Source organism: Dermacentor albipictus, chromosome 6 (assembly GCF_038994185.2).
Source record: "Dermacentor albipictus isolate Rhodes 1998 colony chromosome 6, USDA_Dalb.pri_finalv2, whole genome shotgun sequence".
NCBI lineage: Eukaryota > Metazoa > Arthropoda > Arachnida > Ixodida > Ixodidae > Dermacentor > Dermacentor albipictus.
The window spans coordinates 114,441,539-114,465,928 of NC_091826.1; the positions used below are offsets into that span (position 1 = coordinate 114,441,539).

General features: G+C 46.7%; 2 protein-coding genes across 2 annotated transcripts in view; both read left to right on the top strand.

Annotated features, from left to right (window-relative positions):
* Window positions 1-24,390, top strand: part of LOC135908314 (uncharacterized) — a 494,518-nt gene that overhangs the window by 51,493 nt on the left and 418,635 nt on the right. The window lies entirely within an intron of this gene.
* LOC135908315 (uncharacterized) overlaps window positions 1-24,390 on the top strand; it is a 259,955-nt gene that overhangs the window by 47,899 nt on the left and 187,666 nt on the right. The window contains exon 3 of the mRNA XM_070541266.1: window positions 7,343-7,410. The gene's annotated coding sequence lies outside the window, so the exon portion shown is untranslated. The remainder of the gene's footprint in view (window positions 1-7,342; window positions 7,411-24,390) is intronic.

The following is a 24,390-nucleotide window of genomic DNA, read 5'->3' on the forward strand; positions in this document are numbered from 1 at the left end:
TCTCCTCCTGTCTTTCAATGCACATCTTCCGTCGTTTTCGTGCCTGAGGCGCCACGTCCGGCCCAGTATCAGTTGTACGACTGATAGCTTCGTTACCATCAGCCGAATCATCACAAAAACGTCATCAATATCGCTGAAATCCGAAGTTGGTGGCAGCCTGAAAAAAGTAAATATAAATCGGTGAAGTGGTCCCCATGCCAATGATTCGGACAGTAATATAACAAAAAAGGGTCCAAAGAATTTCATTCAATAATTTTTGACTAAATAATAGGTCTGCTAAGTCTAACTCTAATTAAAGTTTGGTAATCATGTGTGAGTATCAACAAACTGAGTTTCTAAGGCGACCATCAAAATGAGGCAGTTTGGAGGCATTTGGGGGAATACTTGAGGTGAAATTTAATTTTTATAGCTTAACTGTGTCCCGAGTCTAATAGCAAGCGCGAAAAAATATGGAAACTATAGAATCTATTTCGCGCAACAAAGATAGAAGTTAGAGCAGGTATCTGAAACATTTCTCATTCAGAAACAAATTCATGGCAAGAAAACTGCTTTGACGTACGTCCTTCTAAAGATATATTATCTAGAGAACAACGTTGTTTCGAAATGTTTTCTTGCCATTAATTTGCTTGAAAATGACAAATGTTTAAGATTAACTCGAGTATCTAAACTTCGCATCCTATGAAGGGGTGATGGTGACGCTCGTGTCGAATAATGGCCATGATACGTTCAAGAGAATCAGGCGCGCAAAACAATTTCTGGTATATCTGATGAGCTGGGTAGACTCAGTCTTCGCAAGTGCGACAAAGTTCTTTAATAATAATTTTGATGGCCATGGATTGAATTACGTGAATGAGTAAGGGAACATTTATATTTCTACAAGGCCTGGTGTGAAAAGCAAGTAATTCCTCGAAACGACACATTTCAACAGGAATTCGAATAGAACATTCTACTTACGAGTTGCGGTTTGCTGGCTTTTTTAGAAGTCCATGTTCATTCCGAAAGTGAAATGCGACACATGAGGTTGACATATTAGCGCGAAACTACTCATTACAAATGCCACATATTGCTGTGGTGCCGTCCGATGATCTTTCAGTATGTTGACACCCCCAGCTCCGTAATCTGCCCATCACTAGTGATGAAGCAATCCAGCATGCCACTATGGTGGCTAGAAGAAAAGGTGTGGGTGTCCTGACCGGTCCGTCTTGAGCATAGTTCACCACTTCTACGCATCATGAAGCAAAAGTGGCGCTTTGCTCAGTGCAACGGCTCTCAGCGGCGCATGTCGTCTAGCGGAAGCTCATATATGATGGCGAATAAGCAGAGCCCGCACCAAAGACTGGCGGTATTTAAGCTTCAGAAACTGGCAGACGGCGCGCAATAAATGAAGCACGCAGAGTGAAAAACTCATCTGTAGCCTTCAGTTTGTGCAATGAGGAGATACGGGTCTCTGTTATTGCGTGTTTGCAAGTTGCTAAAATATGTTGAAGGTTCTACGACCAAAAGACCAGCGCCATTGCTAGCGGAAGCTGATATCCGATGGCGAATAAGCGGAGCCCGCACCAAAGAGTGGCGGTATTTCTGCTTCAGAAAAGATCCACACACAAATTTATTTCTTCGCTCTGAACTATAAATCATGGGGGCCTAACGTAGCAGCACACACTGCTTGTGGATGAAGGACACCTTTAGGAACAGTTCTTCAAGCTCTATTTCACCCATGTTGTCGACTACGATAAGTTTACCAAAGATGCAATAATATTTTAACAGATACGAAAGGCACGGACAAGAGAAATGAAGGGAAGACGAAGAGGACGAAGAGTTGGAGAGGCCGCGCTGCGCTACTATGACGCTGCGATCACCATCCATCGCCTGTAAATAAAACCATTTCTTCGCAACCCTTCGTAACAGTTGTGGTGGAAGGTGCGGGGTAATCGACAACCGAAGACAGAGGCTGAACCAGAACTTCTTCGACGGAGCCGTCGCATTGCTGGACTCCCACCGTATCTACCGGAGTTGAATATGTCCCACGACGCAGACGAACAACGGCCCATTCCAACAGCTACGCCGACAAGTTCCGTTCTGCAACTGAGAGATGCGCGTCCCTTCGCCGGAAGATCGAACGAAGACGTCGAGGAATGGCTCATCCATTATCACCGGGTGAGTGCCGCCAACAAGTGGAACAGCGCTTCTCAGCTTTCGAACGTCGTGTTCTTCCTAACGGATACTGCGTTGCTGTGGTTCGACAATAACGAGGAAACGTTCACAACATGGGGAATAATTGTTTCCGAAATCAAAGAGAGATTCGGCTACTCCGCGACGAAAAAGAAAAGGGCGGAACAGACGCTACTGCAATGTGCACAAGTGCCAGGCGAAACCTGCACGACCTATATTGAGGCGGTAATAAAACTGTGTAGGATGGTGGACTCTGGAATGTCTGAGGAAGATAAAGTCGGGCACATCCTGAAAGGAATTGCCGAAGACGTCTATAATTGCCTCATCGCAAAGGACAACCTGACTTCCGTCACTGACATCATTCGGCACTGTCGTACTTTCGAGCAGCTGAAAACGAGGCGCATCACGCCGAAGTTTGGCAGGCTAGCCAATGTGGCAACAGTTGCAAGCGTGGACAGCAACCAGCCCCTCGATCTTGCATCAACGATCAGACAAATAGTTCGGGAAGAGCTCAGCCTGCACGCACAAGCGACACACGCAGGCACTTACAGCTTCCGCCTACCACTAGATTTCGAGTCAAACGTGGCATCCATCGCCCCGTATCCTGCGGCGAGGGGCACCGACGATTATGAACTCGCGTCCCGACAGCAGCCACGTCTCTACGACAGAGGCGCTACTTATGACGCTCGGCCACAACGAGAGCAGCCGCGTTTTTACCCCCGAGGTCCTGTGACTTCTGTCAGGCGGCGACAAGAAGAGAACCGACCCTACTACCACGACCTGACTTGTGAACGATATAACGGATTTCAGCGAGGCGCAGAGACACGTTATCCACCTGACAACGAACATTCTCGCCACCCGCAGCAGCCTAGCATCCGTTTAGAGGAAGATGCTGTGAACCGCGACCCTCCCGTGTGCTACAACTGCGGTTCCACAGGCCATATAGCACGGTATTGTCGCCAATGCCGTCAATCACGAAGGACACCACCGATGTTCTCGCCACCCAGAACCCGTACTTCATATGACTTGCGGACGACCGATTCCCTTCCAATGGTCCACTTCACACACGAGACCAGACGCAGCGATTCGCCAACTTCTGAGCGGAGTTTGACGCCGCCAAATAATCGTCCCCGTCGCTCTCCGTCCCCTCGGCGCCGTTCTTCGTCACCGCCGCCGGGAAACTAGCATCCGCGGCCAATGGAGGTAAGGTCGCCGGACTGTCTTTGCCAGAAATTCCTCTGCCTGTTGTGATGCTCAAAAACAAAGTGAATGTCTCGATTGACGGAATACCGACCATGGCGTTAGTTGATACTGGGGCGACTGTGTCTGTGATGAGCCTCGCTTTCAAGAACCGTCTAGGCCACAAAGTTATGTTTTCTTGGAACGACGGTATTACTTTTCGTGGAGTGGGCGGCGAGTGGCTTCATCCCCTTGGTGTTTGTGCTGTGAGTGTTTTGTTGGCTGGGAAAGTTTTTGTGTCGGAATTCCTTGTTCTTGCTCGTTGTTCGCACGATGTTATTCTTGGTATTGATTTTCTTGAACAGTGCGGCGCTTCCGTGGACTGTGGTTGTGGCGAAATACCATTGAATAAGTTAATTATATCAGCAGATTCCGAACAAAGCTCGCGTGGCGAACACAGGGACACAGACACACTCAGTGTTCTTGATGAAGTGATTGCACCATCGTGGTGCCTGACGCCCATTCGTGTTTCTGCAACTACTGTTGACGCTGATTGTGTTGACCTTGTAGTTAGGCCTCTCCGCATAAACTGTGCTAAAAAAGATATACTTGTGCCCTGCTCTGTCATGTGCATGACGAAAGGAATCGCCACATTGTGGGCGCTGAACTGTTCCGCCACGCCGTTTGTCCTTCCTCACACTATGAAAATCGCTCTCTTCGATAAAGCCGCATGCAGCTCAATAGCGGCCCTAACTACGGACGTCTCTATAGCTTGCTCTTCTTGCGATACTAGTCATTTTGAAGAGATAATGCTTGGCATGATCAGCAAGGCTCTCGGTACGTCGGAACGGCAAGCACTGGTACATGTCCTTGCCAGGCATGAGGCTGCATTCGATTTCACGCATGGAGATGCACCCCTTCATTTGCCGTCGTCCCACGCTCGTCACAGAATAGATACCGGCTCCGCACACCCCATCCGCCAGAAGCCGTACCGAGTGTCATCCTCCGAGCGAAACGTTATTGCACAACAAGTCAAGGAGATGATGGACAAAGGCGTCGTTCAAGAGTCGTCTAGTCCATGGGCAGCCCCAGTAATCCTGGTCCGAAAAAAAGATGGCTCCTGGAGATTCTGCGTGGATTACAGACATCTAAACGCAGTGACGAAGAAGGATGTCTATCCCCTACCACGAAGAGATGACGTCATTGATTGCTTACACGCTGCTTCTTACTTCTCAACCCTTGATTTGCGATCGGGGTATTGGCAAATACCTATGGACCCTGCCGACAAGGAAAAGACCGCTTTCGTGACTCCATATGGCCTATTCGAATTTAATGTTATGCCTTTTGGCCCTTGCAATGCTCCTGCCACCTTCGAAAGATTCATGGACACAGTACTACGTGGTCTGAAGTGCTAGATATGCTTGTGTTACCTCGATGATGTTGTAATATTTGGCCGCACGTTTGAAGTACATAATGAACGCCTCAGCTTTGTTCTCGACTGCATCGAGAAAGCTGGACCGGTTCTAAACTCAAAGAAATGTCGCTTTGGTGAACGTCAAACACTGGTCCTGGGACACGTAGTTGACAAGGATGGCGTCAGACCCGATCGTCGTAAGATTGAAGCGGTGAGCTCCTTCAAGCCACCACAATCAGCACGAGAACTTCGCTCATTCATTAGCCTATGTTCATATTTTCGTCGTTTTGTTCCCAGGTTTGCCGACATCGTTTACCCGTTGACAAGTATTTTGCGACAAAATGCATCCTTCAATTGGACACCACAGTGTGACGCATCATTTTCTCAACTGAAGTTTATACTAACGTCAGCACCGCTCTTGCGTCACTTCGATCCGTCTTGCCTAACTGAAGTTCATACTGATGCTAGTGGAATTGGGATAGGAGCGGTGTTTGTACAACGTCACAGGGGCGCAGAACATGTAGTCGCATATGCCAGCCGTTGCCTGAGCAAATCTGAACGGAATCATACGGTTACGGAACAGGAATGCCTGGCAGCTGTTTTCGCCATACAGAAGTTTCGGTGTTATCTTTACGGTAGACCATTCAAGATTATCACCGACCATCATTCTTTATGCTGGCTGGTCGGTTTGCGTGATCCCTCTGGTCGCCTCGCACGTTGGGCGCTGCGCCTCCAGGAATACGACTTTGTGGTGTCGTACAAGAGTGGCCGTCGTCACGCTGACGCAGACTGCCTCTCTCGGAATCCTCTTGCGGCTACCGACTGCGATGCTGAGAATTTTGACGACTGTCTCGCTGCTGTTACTTCTACGTTCCCTGACACGGCAGACTTTCAGCGAGAACAACGGAGTGATGTTACCCTCGATCCGCTTTTTGTCACCGCCCGTACTTCTCAAGGCAGCGGTCGCTTTACCGTCCGTGATACATTACTCTACAAAACTAATTATTCCGGGCATGGAGCGCGTTTCCTGCTTGTTGTGCCGGAGAGCCTTCGCTCCGACGTTCTACGCGCCATGCATGACGATGTGACATCCGGCCATTTCGGTTTCGTACGAACGCTACACCGCACGCAGGAGCGCTTTTACTGGCCCAAGATGTACGAAACAACCAAGCGCTCTGTCGCTAGTTGTGAAACGTCAACGTCACAAGCGACCGACCACCGCAGCCCCGGGTCCCCATCGGCCATTGACACCGCCCAACACGCCATTCGAGCAAGTGGGCATTGACTTTTTGGGTCCATTCCCGTTATCTAACAACAAGAACCGTTGGATAATTGTCTGCGTAGACGATCTTACACGGTATGCAGAAACTGCAGCCATACCGTCTTCCACCGCCGCTTGCGTGGCGGTCTTCCTGTTGCGTTCCGTGGTCCTTCGTCATGGCCCACCACGTGTCATCATCAGCGACCGTGGTCGCCAGTTCACGGCCGATGCCATTGAAGAGTTACTTCATTTGTGCACTTCCCAGTTCCGTCATTCCACGCCGCATCGTCCACAGACCAATGGCCTCGTTGAAAGGACGAACAGAACGCTGATCAACATGCCTGCCAAGTACGTCTCCTCCAATGATAAGAACTGGGACGACGTGCTGCCCTTCATCACTTACGCATACAACACGGCGAAACACGAAACCACGAACTATAGCCCATTTTATCTCCTCTATGCCAAGTTACCGCGAAGCCCTCTGGACACTTTCTTACCTTTCGTTCTGCACAGTGAAGATTCTGTATCGAAGATTTTGTGTCTCGCCGAAGAAGCGCTTCGAATAGCTCGTCTTCGTACTCTGGCCTCGCAAAGTCGTTCGAAAGAGCGATACGACGACCGTCACGCACAAGTATCGTTGGAAAAAAGTGACTTGGTCCTTCTTTGGACACCGCAACGTAAGCGTGGATTGTGCCAAAACTTCTTGTCACAATATTCAGGCCCATTTGTAGTTGTGGACCGCCTGAGCGAACTCACTTACGTCATAGCTCGCCTACTGTGCAACGGTCGGCGATCAAGCAGAACTCAGCTGACTCACATTGCTCGCCTGAAGCCTTTCTGCCCTGCTTGTGCATCCTGACTCGCCCCACGGGCTTCGCCTGCTTGCGGGGAAATGTAACAGATACGAAAGGCACGGACAAGAGAAATGAAGGGAAGACGAAGAGGAGGAAGAGTTGGAGAGGCCGCGCTGCGCTACTATCACGCTGCGATCCCCATCCATCGCCTGTAAATAAAACAATTTCTTCGCAACTCTTCGTAACAATATGATGCCCTAGTAATCAAGGGCGGACATCATTTGGGACTGTGATTACATCGCGTCATTAGGATCACAAACTGTCGGAGAGATCAAAGCACCAAGCTGCGAATGAACCCTTTGCAGATTGCGACGTCAATATTTCTGCACCGGCGCTTTCGGAGCTACTTGTCGCGTATATATTGCATCATGCTCGGTCACTGGATCTGGAAGTGGAAGGTGCCACGGCTGATGCATTTTCTATTTTAACGAAATGGTTGTTTACCATCACGCTCAATAATTACAGCTCGATTGGAAGCGTGCAAATTTCTGTGCAAGGAAGGGACGGCTGCACCGCATAACTCGGGAGGAAAGGTAAGTTCGTTTGTTCCTGAAATATTGCGAGCTACGGCGTAAACAAATATAAGGATATATTACTACGCTTTAAAAGAAGGGGACGACAGCAAGGCTTAATAACAACTGGAGTTGTAAATTCAGCCCCAAGTGGAACATCCTAGCTCCAACCGGGGTTCTTACCCGCCGTGATGGTTCAGTGGTTAGGGCCGTGTTACTGGTTATGAGGTAGTGGGTTCATTTGTCTTCCATAGCGGTCGCGTCTTGAATGGGTCAGAATATAAAACGCTCGTGTGCTTAGGTTGACGCCGATGCTAACGACACTCGGGGTACTCGGCAATGCCCCGCTGAGGTGTCTCTCATAGCTATCTCATGGGATTCTGAACGTTGATCCTTATTTATTTGATATAACGAAAGTTGGCGGCAGGAAATCTACGAAAAATATCTGAGTAGTTCAAAGTCAAAAACTCAAAAATAACTTCGCACTTGTTCAAAGCCTTTAAAGCTGCAAGGTTTTTGCATAGAAGCTGAAAAAGATGTTTCAGCACTTCGTATTTTCTGAAAATATCACAATTACCCATACAGCTTTGCTTGCGCTTGAAATAATGGTATTTTAAGCATATCAGCAATATCTTCAAACAGGAATTTGAATTTCCTGCGTACAGACGCTCTTCCCTGCGTACGGACGACGACGCGTGCAGGAGAGCCATTCTACTGACTGCAGCGGACAACAGCTAGCGTTAGACATCGCTGGCACTTCGGAGCACCTTTTCATCAGGCCTACCATGCTTAATAAAAGGCCTCTGCTCCGAAGGAGTCCTAGTTCTGGCAACTATAAAGCCCGGCGTTTCATAAAGGATTCAGATACAAGCATCGCGACTATGCAGCCGGAGCCTTGTGCCTAAGGTGCTCGCATACGTTAAAAGAATGCAAAAAGTCCACGGGAGCTGTCGGAGTATGCGCTCGCATAGCCCCAAGTTTCAGTTTACCCACCCCCATTTTTCAATTTGTTCGCATCGCCAAGTACAAGTTGACCCACCTCCAAACTTATATTGGGCCACCTCCTTATATAAATTGGAACAAGCCTAATATTAACGTGGCCTTCCCCAACATATCACTTGGCCCAGCCGCAAATTTCAGCTGGCCCGCGTTCAAATTTCATTTTGCCGCACCCTCAACCTTAAGTTGAACAATCCCAAATTTCAATTTGTCCAACCTCGAAATTTCACGTTGACCCACCCACGAATCCCAATTTGGCTGACCCCTGCTATAAGCTTCCCCATGCATTTTCTAAGGATCCCTATGTATCAAAAATTGTTCCTTAGCGCTTTTAAAGCTACAAATCATCTACATTTACACTATTCTAACGATTCAATGTCTTCACAAATTACTCATTTTTGTACAAATACATGGCATTAGGCTTTTCGCGTGACGGGACTGGGGTACTAGCCAAAGAATGCTTACGAAATAATAAGTATATGACCATAGGGCTGTAAGCCTTTCAGCGCGTTCGCACTGCGTTAACGTTACTGATCAGATATATGGTCATTTTACATGACTAGAGTCGCAGCATACTGACGTGGTTACTTTGACGTGCATTACTGAACAATTACCCATTACAACATGTCACTGCTGCCACAAGTATTGTCAGACATCTGCACGGCGTTGCAAGAGCAGGTCGACGATAAATTGAAGGGAAGCTTTGAGGCTCAATGGTTACCCAGAAACAACGGAAATAGAGTTCGAGATTTCTGTTTTGCAGATGCAGTTTTTACATCCTACGACCTTGCCAGGCACGAATGTTCGGAGATTTTTAGCTCATGGCTAACTAATGGCTGCCTAACGACGAAGAGGTCATCTCTGAAAAAATAATCTGACAAGAATTGCGATCGGCCTTCTCGTTAATAATCCCTTACTTCTGGCAAAACACGAGCGAATAAAACAAGACCTGCATTGTAGTATGTCCTTCGTTCGTGTTTAGGTTAGTTTGCGCTATCGAAAATTATAGAAAAAAAATGTAGTTATCCTTTCTTCAATTTCAAGGGAAACATAATGCACAAAACAAAGCACAAGGAAAGCCACTGGCAAATTTTTGAGCTCTCTGATAAACAACGCAAACATATGGAAGCTGAAAGAATCAGCTGCGCATATGGCACGGGGATATATGAAATAGAACTGAGAATTTGACTAAAAACCTCTAGTGACCCCAAATATTCATGTCCGAATATTATAATATCCGGCTAGCCAATTAATCAAACTGGTTGTCCTGATTATCGGTGTCTTGAAAGCCGGATAACCGCATAACTGGTTTTCGAGACCGGATTCCCGGTATCCGTCAAACCGAATTGCCGGTTGAACCAATATTTGCAAGAGGTTAGGTACCACCGTACAGGCACGTACCCAGGATTTTTTTTTCGGGGGGGGCCCTCCATCATCATCATCATCATCATCATCATCAGCCTGTTTTATGTCCACTGCATGACGAAAGCCTCTCCCTGCGATCTCCAATTACCCTTGTCCTGCGCCAACCGATTCCAACTAGCGCCCGCGAATTTCCTAATTTCATCGCTCCACTTAGTGTTTTGTCGTCCTCGATTGCGTTTCCCTTCGCTTGGTACCCATTCTATAACCCTAATGGTCAAACGGTTATCTAACCGGCGCATTACATGACCTACCCAGCTACATTTTTTCCTCTTGATGTCAATTAGAATATCGCCTATGCCCGTTCGCTCTTTGATCCAAACCACTCTCTTTCTCTCTTAACGTTATGCCTAGCAATCTTCGTTCGATCGCTCTTTGCGTGGTCCTTAACTTGCTCTCAAGTCTCTGCCCCATATGCACTGGCAAAATGCACTGGAAAATGCATTGGCACTGGACATATTGCACTGGCAAAATGCACTGATTGCACACTTTACTTTTCAATAATAATGGTAAGCTTCCAGTCAGGAGCTCGCAATGTCTGCCGTATGCGATCCAACCTATTTTTATTCTTCTGTGAATTTCCTTCTCATGATCAGGGTTCCCTCTGATTAATTGACCTAGGTAAACGTACTCGTTCACAGTCTCTAGTGGCCGACTGGCCATCCTGACCTCTTTTTCCTTTGCCCGGCTATTTATCATTATCTTCTTCTGCATAACAATATTCAACCCCACTCTTACACTCTCTCTGTTAAGGTCTCCAATCATTTGTTGTAACCCGTCTGCATTGTTGTTGAATAGAACAATGTCATCGGCAAACCGAAGGTTGCTGAGGTATTTGCCGTCGATCTTTACTCCTAAGCCTTCCCAGTTTAATAGCTTGAATTTTTCTAAGCACGCAGAATATAGCTTTGGAGAAATTGTGCCTCCCTGTCTGACCCCTTTCTCTATAGGTATCTCCCTGCGTTTCTTGTGTAGAATTAAGGTAGCTGTAGAACCTCGTAAATATTCTAACGCGAAAGACGAGTCAGTAAGACGAGAAACTATTTATAGATTATATTTACAATAACGGTTGCAGCGCTGACCGGTTAGATTCACAGCGCGAGCCCAGTTCGTTCTTCCTCCTCTTTTCTGGAGTGATGGCGCCTACGCGCCTCGTTCAAACAAATACCTCACGCATGTAGCAATATTTTCCTAGCTTTTTACGTAAACGTTCTGTACTTCTTGATTACGTAGTGCATCTACGATTGCTGGTATCTCTACTGAATCAAATGCCTTTTCGTAATCTATATAAGCCACATAGAGAGGCTTATTGTACTCTGCAGATTTCGCGATAACCTGGTTGATGACATGGATGTGATCCATTCTACAGTATCTCTTCCTGAAGCCAGCTTGTTCCCTTGGTTGGCAAAATCCTGTGTTAAACTTATTCTATTGAAGAATATTTTGGTAAATATTTTTTATAATACTAAGAGCAAGCTAATGGTCCCATAATTGTTCAATTCTTTAACGTCTCCTTTTTTGTGTGGATTAGTATAATGTCTGCATTCGTCCAGTTTTCTGGGACCCTTGCAGTCGATAGACACTTCGTATAAAGAGCCGCCAGTTTTCCAAGCATTATATATGTCTCCTCCATTTTTGATTAAATCGACGGTCATCCCACCTTATCCTCCCGCTCTTCATCGTTTCATGCCTTGCAGGGCCCATCTGACCTCATCGCTAGTTATAGGAGGGTTTCTGTATCCTGTTCATTACTGTTTCTAAGTGAACTATCATGGCTCCTCTGGGTACTGTATACAAGTCAGCTTAGAATTTTTCTGCTGCTTTTACTATATCTTCGAGATTGCTGATGATATTATCCTTCTTATCTTTTAGTGCATACATCATGGTTTGTCCTATGCTAGGTTTCTTTTTTACTGATTTCAGGCTGCGTTCATTGCTTTACGGCTTCTTCAGTCTTTCACATGTTATTGTTTCGAATATCAGTTATTTTCGCCTTATTGATCACTTTTGACAGTTCCGCGAATTGCGTAACGCTGTGCGACCGCCACTCCCATACAACCGCGTAGAGCGCAGGACTGTGCGATTCTAGACGTACTGCGCTCACTGCGAAAGGTTAGAAAAACACCCACATAAGCACAGCAGAGAAGTGGCTACGTGAGGCGGTTCGACCGATAACTGTAGAAGCGTCATTCAAAACAAGTAATTGTTCTCCACTTACGGCGGTGATTTCTCTACTTCCTTTTTAAATAAAAAAGATGTTGATCCATAAATGTTCTCATAAACAACGGTTAACTTTTTTCTTATTCGCCTTTGCTTGCAGTTTGGTTGTTGCCTTGGCTCTCTCCCTTAGTAGATCGCTTAATATATCAACTCCTCGCGATTTTTGTTTCCAGTTGCCAATTTTGCACGAAAAGTGCTATACAGTTAGGGAAAAACAGACGAGGTAACGGGCGACAGTCATCTTGCTTATAGGTTTAAAGGTTATTGCAGGGTTTCATGATGGACGCTCTTTCACATTATTTTATTTCCCACCTTATCTAACCCATATCACGTGTATATGGTTCCGGGCATCTGTCAGCGTCGCGGCGAGCCGTAACTCAAGGAAACAATGAAGCAAAGGGATAAGTTAAACGCAATTGGCGTTTTCTCCGGCCGCAACTCGTTCCATGAGAGTACAGACCAGCTGAGTAACAGCCGCATCCCACTCCTGGTCCCAGGATCAGCCTGAACAAAGAAGGTTGAACTAACAAAAGCAACAGCTATGCTTGTGACGGTTGAATAGATGGTGACAACTGAACGCATCTCGAGTTAATCGCGCGGGTGCGGAATCTACGAGAAAACTGTCCTTCACATTACAAGAGAAGCCGATAACTACCGCCATCTAAAAGGAGTGAAAAAGGCAGCATAATGCTGACCGATGAACAGCTGCGAAGTCTCAACATTGATCTGGCGGCGCTTTAGGAATGTGTGAGGAGTGGTGGCGTGGGTGGGGAGGGGGGGGGGTATGCCACTTGATTTCGGGGGGGGGGGCCCGGGCCCCCCCGGGCCCCCCCCCCTGGCTACGTGCCTGCCACCATATAGCTTTTGTGAATCCCGTTCGTTCGATATCCATGTCGGCATGGTTCACAATTACCCATGGTCTCGGAAAAGTTACGTGATGTCCGGTAGCTCTCATCCACGTGGTCTGCAGTGCGCGAAATGCACACAATCGCAGACTTTGTTCGAAGCCTGATCATTTGATATCCATGTCAGTATGGTTGGAAAGCGCGCATCGGGTGGCGAAGGATACGTGAGGTCACGTGACGCCCTTTCCCACGTGATTTGACATTCGGCTCTTGAGTACCGTGGCATAGCTTTTGCGAATCCCGCTCGTTTGGTATTCATGTCGGCATGTTTGGTAATTACCCATGTTCTGGCTAAACTTGCATGATGTCACGTGACTCTCGTTCACGTGGTCTGAAGTGCACGAAATACGTACCATCGCAGACCTTGTTCAAAGGCCGATCGTTTGATATCTATCTCTGTATGGTTGGCAATCGTGCATGGGCTAGCAAAAGGTAGTTGAGGTCACGTGACACCCTTTACCACGAGATTTGACGTTAGCTACGTGTACACCATCGCATAGCTTTTCATTTCTCCGTTTGTTCGATATTCATCTCGGCATGGATGGCAATTACCCATGGTTTGGTTAAAGTTACGGCATGTCACATGACTATTTTTCATGTGGTCTGAGGTACGCGAAGTGCGTACCATGGGAAACCTTATTTGAAGCCCGATCGTTTCATATCCCTGTCAGTATGGCTGGGAATCACGCACTGGCCGGCGAAAGGTACGTGGGGCCACGTGACACCGTTTACCATGTGATTTGACCTTAACTAGGTGTACCCCATCGCATAGCTTTTGATTTCCCCATTCGTTCGATATCCATGTCGGTATGGTTGGCAATAGGTCATCGCCTGGCTAAAGTTACGTATGTCATGTGACTCTTTTCCACGTGGTCTGAAGTACCATTACAGACCTTCTTCGAAGCCCGATCGTTTCATATCCATGTCAGTATAGCTGGGAATCACGCATTGGCCGGCGAAAGATAGGTGAGGTCACGTGACACCCTTTACCACATGATTTGACGCTACCTACGTGTACACCAGCGGATAGCTTTTGATTTCCCTGTTCGTTTGATATCGATGCAGTTATTGCAGTTACCCATGGCCTGGCTAAAGTTACGTGATTTCATGTGACTTTTTTCCACGTGGTCTGAAGTACCCGAAGTGCGCACCATCGCAAACCTTGTTCGAACCCTGATCGTGTGATATCCATGCCAGTATGGTTGGGGATCATGCATGGGCTAGCGAAAGGTACGTGAGATTACGTTACGCCCTTTCCGACGTGGTTGCACGTCAACTACGTGTACACCATCGCATAACTTTTGATTTCCCCGTTCGTTTGATATCCATGTCGGCATGGTTGGTAATTACATATGGTCTGGCTGAAGTTACGTGATGTCACGTGGCTCTTTTTCACGAGGTATTACGTACACGGAGAACGTGCCATCGCAGACCTTGTTCGAAGCCCGATCATTTATATCCGCATCAGTGTGATTGGGAATCACGCAAGGGTCAGCGAATATACGTGAGGTCACGGGACAGCGCCTATCACCACGGGACAGCGCCTATCATCATCGCATAGTACTTGCGGTTCCCCTACGTTTGACACTCATCTCAGTGTGTTTGTGAATCACATGTGGGCTTCCCAAAGTTACGCAAGGCCACGTGACATCATTCACCTCGTGGTCTAGCGTACCCTTCGTGGGTACAATCACAGAGCTGTTTCGAAGTCCGATCGTTTGATATCCATGTCAATATGGACTAGAATCAGGAATATGCCGGCGAATATACGTCATCATCATCATCATCATCATCAGCCTGGTTACGCCCACTGCAGGGCAAAGGCCTCTCCCATAGTTCTCCAACAAATGTAATGCGAAAGGATATACAGTTGGGCAAGTTGGTACGGTAACATGATTTTGGCTTCTAGCGCGAAGTGAAACACGGACACAGAAAGGAGCAGACAGGACGAGCGCTAACTCTCAACTAAATTTTTATTCAAACGAAGAGCATATGTATAGGTGATTGCACGGTTTTTGCAATCACCTATATATATGTTCTTCGTTTCAATAAAAATTTAGTTGAGAGTTAGCGCTCGTCCTGTCTGATCCTTTCTGTGTCCGTGTTTCGCTTCGCGCTAGAAGCCAAAATCATGTTCTCCAACAACCCCGATCATGTACTAATTGTGGCCATGCCATCCCTGCAACTTAATTTCATCCGCCCACCTAACTTTCTGCCGCCCACTGCTACGCTTCCCTTCCCTTGGGATCCAGTCCGTAACCCTTAATGTCCATAGATTATCTTCCCTCCTCGTTACATGTCCTGCCCATGTCTATTTCTTTTTCTTGATTTCAACTAAGATGTATTACCTCGCGTTTGTTCCCTGACCCAATCTGCTCTTTTCTAATCCCCTAACGTTACACCTATCATTCTTCTTTCCATAGCTCATTGCGTCGTCTTCAATTTGAGTAGAACTCTTTTCCTAAGCCTCCAGGTTTCTGCCCCGTAGGTGAGTACTGGTAAGACACAGCTATTATATACTTTTCTCTTGAGGGATAATGGCAACCTGCTTTTCCTGATCTGAGAATGCCTGCCAAACGCACCCCAGCCCATTCTTATTCTCCTTATTATTTCCGTCTCACGATCCGGATCCGCCATCACTACCTGCCCCAAGTAGGTGTATTCCTTTACGACTTCCAGTGCCTCACTGCCTATTGTAAATAAGTTCTCTTCCGAGACTGTTAAACATCACTTTAGTTTTCTGCAGATTAATTTTAGACCCACTCTTTTGCTTTGCCTCTCCAGGTGAGTCTGCATGCATTGCAATTGGTCCCCTGAGTTACTAAGCAAGGCAATATCATCAGCGAATCGGAAGGTACTAAGGTATTCTCCATTAACTTTTTTCCCCAATTCTTCCCAATCCAGGTCTCTGAATACCTCCTGTAAACATGCTGTGAATTGCATTGGAGAGATCGTATCTCCCTGCCTGAAGCCTTTCTTTATTGGGATTTTGTTGCTTGCTTTATAGAGGCCTGCGGTGGCTGTGGAGCCGCTATAGATATCTTTCAGTATTTTTACATACGGCTCGTCTAAACCCTGATTCCGTAATGCCTCCATGACTGCTGAGGTTTCGACAGAATCAAACGCTTTCTCGTAATCAATGAAAGCTATATATAGGGGTTGGTTATATTCCGCACATTTCTCTATCACCTGATTGATAGTGTGAATATGATCTACTGTGTAGTAGCCTTTACGGAATCCTGCCTGGTCCTTTGCTTGACAGAAGTCTAATGTGTTTCTGATCCTATTTGCGATTACCTTAGTAAATAGTTTGTTGGCAACGGACAGTAAGCTGATCGGTCTATAATTTTTCAACTCTTTGGCGTCCCCTTTCTTATGGATTAGGATTATGTTAGCGTTCTTCCAAGATTCCGGTACGCTCGAGGTCATGAGGCATTGCGTATACAGGGTGGCCAGTTTCTCTAGGACAATCTGTCCACCATCCTTCAACAAATCTGCTGTTATCTGATCCTCCCCAGCTGCCTTCCCCCTTTCCACATCTCCCAAGGCTTTCTTTACTTCTTCCGGCGTTACCTTTGGGATTTCGAATTACTCTAGACTATTTTCCCTTCCATTATCATCGTGGGTGCCACTGGTACTGTATAAATCTCTACAGAACTCATCAGCCACTTGAACTATCTCATCCATATTAATGATATTGCCGGCTGTGTCTCTTAACGTATACATCTGATTCTTGCCAATTCCTAGTTTCTTCTTCACTGTTTTTAGGCTTCCTGCGTTCCTGAGAGCATGTTCAATTCTATACATACTATACTTCCTAATGTCAGCTGTCTTACGCTTGTTGATTAACTTCGAAAGTTCTGCCAGTTCTATTCTAGCTGTAGGGTTAGAGCCTTTCATACATTAGCGTTTCTTGATCAGATCTTTCGTCTCCTGCGATATTTTGCTGGTATCCTGCCTAATGGAGTTACCATTGACTTACATTGCACACTCCTTAATGATGCCCACAAGATTGTCGTTCACTGCTTCAACACTGAAGTCCTCTTCCTGAGTTAAAGCCGAATACCTGTTCTGTAGCTTGATCTGGAATTCTTCTATTTTCCCTCTTACCGCTAACTCATTAATCGGCTTCTTATGTACTAGTTTCTTCCGTTCCCTCCTCAGGTCTAGTCTAATTCGAGTTCTTACCATCCTGTGGTCACTGCAGCGCACTTTGCCGAGCACGTCCACATCTTGTATGATGCCAGGGTTGGCACAGAGTATGAAGTCTATTTCATTTCTAGTGTCGCCGTTCGGGCTCCTCCACGTCCACTCCCGGCTATCCCGCTTGCGGAAGAAGGTATTCATTATCCTCATATTATTCGGTTCCGCAAACTCTAATAATAACTCTCCCCTGCTATTCCTAGCGCCTATGCCATATTCCCCCACTGCCTTGTCTCCAGCCTGCTTCTTGCCTACCTTGGCATTAAAGCCGCCCATTAGTATAGTGTATTTAGTTTTCACTCTACCCATCGCCGATTCCACGTCTTCATAGAAGCATTGGACTTCCTGGTCATCATGACTGGATGTAGGGGTGTAGACTTGTACAATCTTCATTTTGTACCTCTTATTAAGTTTCACAACAAGACCTGCTACCCTCTCCTTAATGCTATAGAATTCCTGTATCTTAGCAGCTATATTCTTATTAGTCAGGAATCCGACTCCTAGTTCTCTTCTCTCCGCTAAGCCCCTGTAGCACAGGACGTGCCCGCTTTTTAGCACTGTATATGCTTCTTTTGGCCTACTAACTTCACTGAGCCCTATTATATCCCATTTAGTGCCCACTACTTCCTCCAATAGCACTGCTAGACTCGCCTCACTAGATAACGTTCTAGCGTTAAACGTTGCCAGGTTCATATTCCATTGGTGGCCTGTCCCGAGCCAGTGATTCTTAGCACCCTCTGCTGCCCTCAGCAACCTCTTAGGACCCTCTGCAGGTCCGACCGCCGCCGTGGTCAGTTGCTTCGCAGCTGCTGGGGACTGAGGGCGGGGGTTTCATTGTTGTGTTCACATAGGAGGTTGTGGCCAAGTACTGCACCAGGGTGGCCAATCCTTCTCTGGTGAGGGAGTGCGTTACCGGTTCTGGTCACCGGGATCAGGCCACACTCCAGGCCTGTTTGTGCAATTATATCAACACGCGGATTTTGTTTTTGTATCACCCTCTTCCACGTTATCTTCGATGCATTGCGTGGTTATAATCGCAAAGTTTGTAGGAACTCGTTCATTTGGTAGCCATGTCAACGGGCCTTGTAAAAAAACAAAACAAAATAATGAGAGGTCACTTGATGCTCTTTTCAGCCTGTTTTTATGAGCTTAGGAATCACCGGTTTGTTGCTGGATGCCCTTTTCATTCAATGCACGCCAACAAAGTCATCGAGAGCAACGTTTTGCATGAGCCTGTTAACGGCAGTAAAATAATGTTCATATCACTGCGACATTTCCATGACATATCGCGCGGGAAAGGCATTTCGTTAGTCCCACGACAACGTTCTACAAGAAAGCGCTTCAGTTTTGCTTGTTCGGTGCAAAATGACAAGATTTCGCTGTTATTTCAAACTGCTATAACACTTCCGCAAATGCATCTTTGGATTAAATTCAATGGCATTAAGATTAAAATACGTGGCGCGCAGAATACATTATACGGCGCTGTGATTAAATTAACTTACGCTTAGAATAAAATAAGTGGCGCTTGAATTAAGTTCAGTGGGAAAACCTGTGGTACTATTTTAGAGAGCACAGCAATTCGGAAAGATAAATTAAAGGAATGAATGGTAAGGAGGTTAACGAGACAAAAAATAACTACGGAAGACTAGTAGAAGAGAGGAAAACGTTTTGGGGCAGACATACAAGATGCACAAATACCAGGATATTCGAATATCCGGCTATCCGAATATCCGATTACAATTAACCGGATAACCACCCGAATAACCGATCACTCCGGCTATCCGGTTTTCAAATTCGAAAAACCGGATGACCGGTTTTGCCGCAAAACCGGTTGGGTGTTGCTGCACTACTCCGGCGCAACCACATGCCCATAGGTGAAAAAAAAGACAAAAAGAGAGGCGCGTGATTGGACAATGCCACCTATATGGTACAATGCTTGCCTACACCAATCGATGATGTCACACTACCTGGCTCGATATTTCCACTGTAAGGCTGGCGTGATCAACGCGGTGATGTCAAAATCACTCTTGCCTACTAGTGAGCATCCCCATCACATTCTATGGTAGTCGGGCCAGCTAACGCATCGGAGTGAAAAGGCCTTGTCATCGATATGGTGTTGGATTAGCTGCGCCAGTAACGACGTCGTTGCTCTCAGATTCTCTCTGGCTCCACCGGAGCCGAGTGCGCGTGCAGCAGATTCTCTCCGGCTCCGAAATCTGCAGGCCACGCATCATACGTGCCCCTGAGGAGCGGACAACTTTCGGTCATCGACGCCGCGAGCAGAACCGGGAACGGGCTCGTGTACGCCGTGCCGATACTGCAGCCCGGGCACAAGAAGAGGCTCGTGCAGCCAAGCACAAGCAGCAGCTGCGTACGGAAGGTCCGGCAGCCTACTCAGACGTCATTTATTGAACCATCGGGATTGACCCACTGATACACACCGCGGCCGCATGTTTCAGCTTCGCTTAAAGACCATCTATACGGACTGCTCGGGCGGTGATTTTTTTTCTTGTTACATCTTGTTTTTAATGGATTGGTCTTCGACACATGTTAAAGAAGTTCATATGCGATTGTGATAAGTGCATTCTGTCTTAAATAATGTTGTTGATATCAATGTATTGAACTAGGTAATAATCACGATTACAAATTATGATTACAATATAAATACATGTTCATATATTATTCAATATTTAGTTATTACAATGTCAGGTATCATTATATGTTTCATGTATATCACGTATGTTTTTCACTACCGAATACAATCAGGGCCATAGCCCTTGTTATGCTGCTAGCATCTTTTTTCTGCAGTCCTGGCATTATGCCTTCTTTGTAAGGCCTGAATGCCAAATAAACTGTCTGTCTGTCAAAGTAAGGGCGATGATTCGCCAAGACATCAGGTCACAATGTACCCTGAAAACTCCCATCTGTATTTGTAGGCCTCATTCTATAATGGCACGCAAAAAACTGGGGAGCCTTGACAGTTTTCCGTGAATGCATAGCAACCGGTTCGCCGACATTTTGAACTAAGTCCCATATGCGTATATCCCTCGCACCAAGACACATCTGTTATTTCGGTGTTAGGATAAAATCAACATTACATTGAACTAATTCACAAGAACCACACTTTATACTTCACTGCTACAGCACGCGTGCCGCGTGTACTGTAGTGCTGCAGACATAACTAAAACGTAATATATAGTGAAAAGGCCAATAAAAAGTAAGGTTACTGATGAAACCACGTGAATTTACATCATATACAGGATGTTCCATTTAACTTGAGGCAAGGCTTTATAAATGAAAGGTGCGTCGGAAGCGAATTGAACCGAACGCATACTATTCGCACTAGGCTGTATTAATTCAGGCAATTTTCCCCCAATAATTCACCCATTCTTTAAGTTTAATGACTCCACCTTTTATTTACTGGCCAAGAACCCCAAGTATGATACGCAGGCTTGTAGAACACTTTCAGGAACCATCAATCGAGTTGTTTCCTATAGGATACGTCTCATGTAGTCCTTTCTCCCGGGTTGCAAATACAGCCCGCGACATATAAAAAAAAAGCCACGTGATGGAGCGCTTGTGCTTTGGTATCGTGCTGCTCTCAAGCGTGCATTCGGTGAAGGATGGCTGCGTCGTGACGGACGAAAGGGAAGCGGCAGGCCGTCCTTTATCGTCTCAGCAGCGCTTGGCGCTCGGCCTGCAGCACGTAATTGCGTAGTCTTCTGACGGGAGCCGCAGGCCCAGCTGCCTACAACTATCATAACGACCTGCCACATCCCCGTCGCCAGTGCAGCCGACCTTGTTCACCGATTGCACGTTTCAGAGCAGCACGATGCCCCAGTGCATACAACCCCTCAGTGTCTAAAATGTAGCCCCTACCACTTCCGTGGTCCTCCGCTCCGCTGACCCCATCGGCGCGGCCTCGACAGTGCCACCGCCTATCACTACCCTGCCTCAGCGGAGGAAGCCTAAAACGCTACCGGAGGAAATCCGCCCAAAACTTATTTCGAGCCCTGCGGAGGAGTTTTTGAGACGAGATATTGCTACATCAGTCAGTAACTGGCCTCAATAATGCCACGTTGTAATTGCGCAATAGAATACAGAAAATTAACATTATTTAAGGTGTAAAGCTCCCGCAGGGTGAGAGTTCGTGTTGCTGAGGCGCAACGCATGCACGCGCTATGCTCAAGCACATGCGAAATGCCAAAGTTTCAAGTTTTGATTGCTGAAAGTATGTGAAAGTGGTTTCGTGGGCTCGTTTACGCACCCGCAGGATGCTTTTGTTCTACCGGCGCGTGAAACACTCCAACTGTCTGGGGGCAGCAATGCCTAGCAACTGTGCCGTTTCTTGATCTGCGTCTTCTACATATGTGTGTATATCTAAAGCACGGGTTCTGGCGGCCATGAGCAACGTTTTCATACGTTGACGGTATTGATAATGTGAACAACCTACCACTAGTTTTCGGAGCAGATGAAATCGCGTTCTTTATTTTGTTGTATTTTTTACACTGCAAAAGGCTGGAATTTCAAAGCAAGAACGAACGTGAAGGGAAAAACGAACAGAGGTTCCAAAATATTTACCCCCCTCCTCCATTAACACAAGTATTACTTTAGTTCAACTGCAAATTTTACGTTTGTATAATGCGTGCGTCTGTATTCTTTTGCGTTGTATGTTTTCACAGGGAACTCGCGTTCCTAGAGCTTGAACAGCACAAAAAACAGAAAAAAAAATAATTCTTGAGCTTTACATGCCAAACTCACGATCTGATTATGAGGCATGCGGTAATCGTAGACTCGGGATTAATTTTGACGAGCTGGGATACCTTAACGTGCCCCCAATGCACATGGAAGGGCTGTTCTTGCATTTCGCCCCCATCGATATCTGACCGCTGTGGCCGCGGTTTGATCCCGCGACTGTCATGTTTAGAAGCGTCACGACACCGCCACTACGCCACCGCGGCGGGTATAGAGGCTTCTAGAACAATGGGGTTGCAGGAGCAAAGAGTCCTCAAATTGGTTTAATGAAGGTGCTTATCACAGTCTCAGAGACAAGGAACGCATACAGCACCAATTCATGCAGTCCACTGAGCTGTCCGGCTCAAGAATCACTTCACACAATCGATGTAACCCTAACAAAAAGGTAGGATTAATTAATAATGCCAATTGCAACAGATGTACTAATTTTTCTTGTGGTGCATCCTTACATAACTGATCTGCGCGAAGCTTCCACTGCAACTTCGTCCACACTTTATAATCAAAAAACGCGAAATTATTTGTCGCAAGAGATGGAAGGCCACGTACAGCGCGTATGACGCATGCGATAGTCATTTGCTTAATCAGACGCATAAAACCTTAACGTTAAGCTGTAAAAATGTTCATCCTTATCAGGGGGCCTGCGGTCCTTTGTGGCTTTTCTCTGCTATGATAATCCTGCACACAAAACGCACGAGTAGCCGCTCCTCATCCCTCCAATACCGAGGACGCGTCCCGCAGCAGCCAGGATAGAGGAGAAATACGAGACCCGTGGGCAGATTCCTGGTTGGCGTTGTGTAATTTCTTCTAGCATGCAGGGCGCTTTTTTCGTTTCGAGGTGCGTTATTGTCGCGACTATATATGTTTTTTTTTTACAAGTAGGGCTCACGAAGGGCACGTGTAACCACTAAAGGAGACATCAAGAGAGCACCTGAGATTATAAGATAAACCTGACATAATGCAGGCACCGCAACGAGTGTTCGCAAACAAAATTGGCTGTCCGTGACGCGACAGCGGACAGCCGATCTTACACGTATCGCTTTGGCACACACAGGTCTCGGCGAGCCCCAACACAAGGACTAGTCCTGGTCCTAGCTTTGGTGTTCCCGTTGCCACTTTGGTGTCCTGGAGACGCCACCAATAATATGTAATAATAACACGTTGTTACAACTAGTACAAAAATCTAATAAAGGAATACAATCACAGCCAGGAACCAACTTCTGACGCTGCGCTACTTCGCCCTTGCGGGGTCAATTACGGAACGCCAACGAGGAATTCACCTGCCCATGTACTGCACGGGGAAAGTGCAGGTTAACAATCCTCAAGTGACCTAAATAATGTTATCACGAGTCATCCACTGCGACCTCACTCACATCCTCAGTCACCTCGGGATGTGAAATATGTTAAACACCTCAAGCAAAATTAACACGTGCGAGCGTACATTGTAGCTGAACGAATGCATTCGTAAGCGTTAGTGAGCCTTGGAAAAGCGTCGGCAATGTGCTGATTTCTGGTAGACCTGAAAAAAATTCTCTGAATAAAGTCGCTCTGATGTTATAGTCAACTTAAGCGCTCTAAAAATGGCGCATCACACAGGCGTATACGCAAGCACTTTATCTAAAGAGGCAGGCTTAAATTAGGTTCGAAATAAGCGGTGGTGAAGAACCGTTGCTCTTCGCAAACCGTGCGCTTTTTGCAACCTCCTTGCAGTCAGCCCGTCCGACGCTATGCATAGAGGATTTTCTTTGTGCGTTGCGATAGCCGGATGGTCAACAAAAAAGCATTTTGCTCCCTCCTTGTCGGTTGCGGCAACCGAAGGCGCAGCAGCATGCCATCACGGTGAAGTGCTCTTCCCTAATACACTTGATTTGGTCAAATAACGAACTCGATCAATCGGATTGCGCTTACTTTCGTTGCCCTCCGTCGACAATGGCGGTCGGAGTAAAGTCCCTCAATCATTTAAAAATAGCGACAGGCTTTAATCCAACCGAGAACGCCTGCGATAGGCTGATCGGTGGCATGTGACCTTGCTCCGCGTCTTTGCCGCCGTGAAAGTTCCTGCGCGCCGGCGAAGTGCGTGCGCTTCGCCTGTTGTGCTATGCACATCGCTGCGATAATTTCGTTCCGGGAGGGCCGAAATGCCTTGTTGCTGTGCGGTTGGGTGCCGACACCGGACGAAGGATGGCAAGAAGTTATTTTGCATCCCGCGCTGCACCCAGAACCTAACCAGAAGAAAAGTATGGTTACACAGAATTGGACAGACGGACTTTGAACCGTCGGTAACAGCACGACTATGCTAGGCAAGTAACATACAACGATACAAAGGTGCGATAGAAATATACACGTGCGTGTGTCGAGCGGTGATAGTATTTCACTCGCGTGCATGAATGTTGAGGGCCGAAGTTTGTGGATATTATTTATTTTAGTTCGATGTGAGCCCGCTGAATAGATCGGTATGACCTAGGATGCGAAGCACCGAACTGCCTTGTTGATGTGCGGA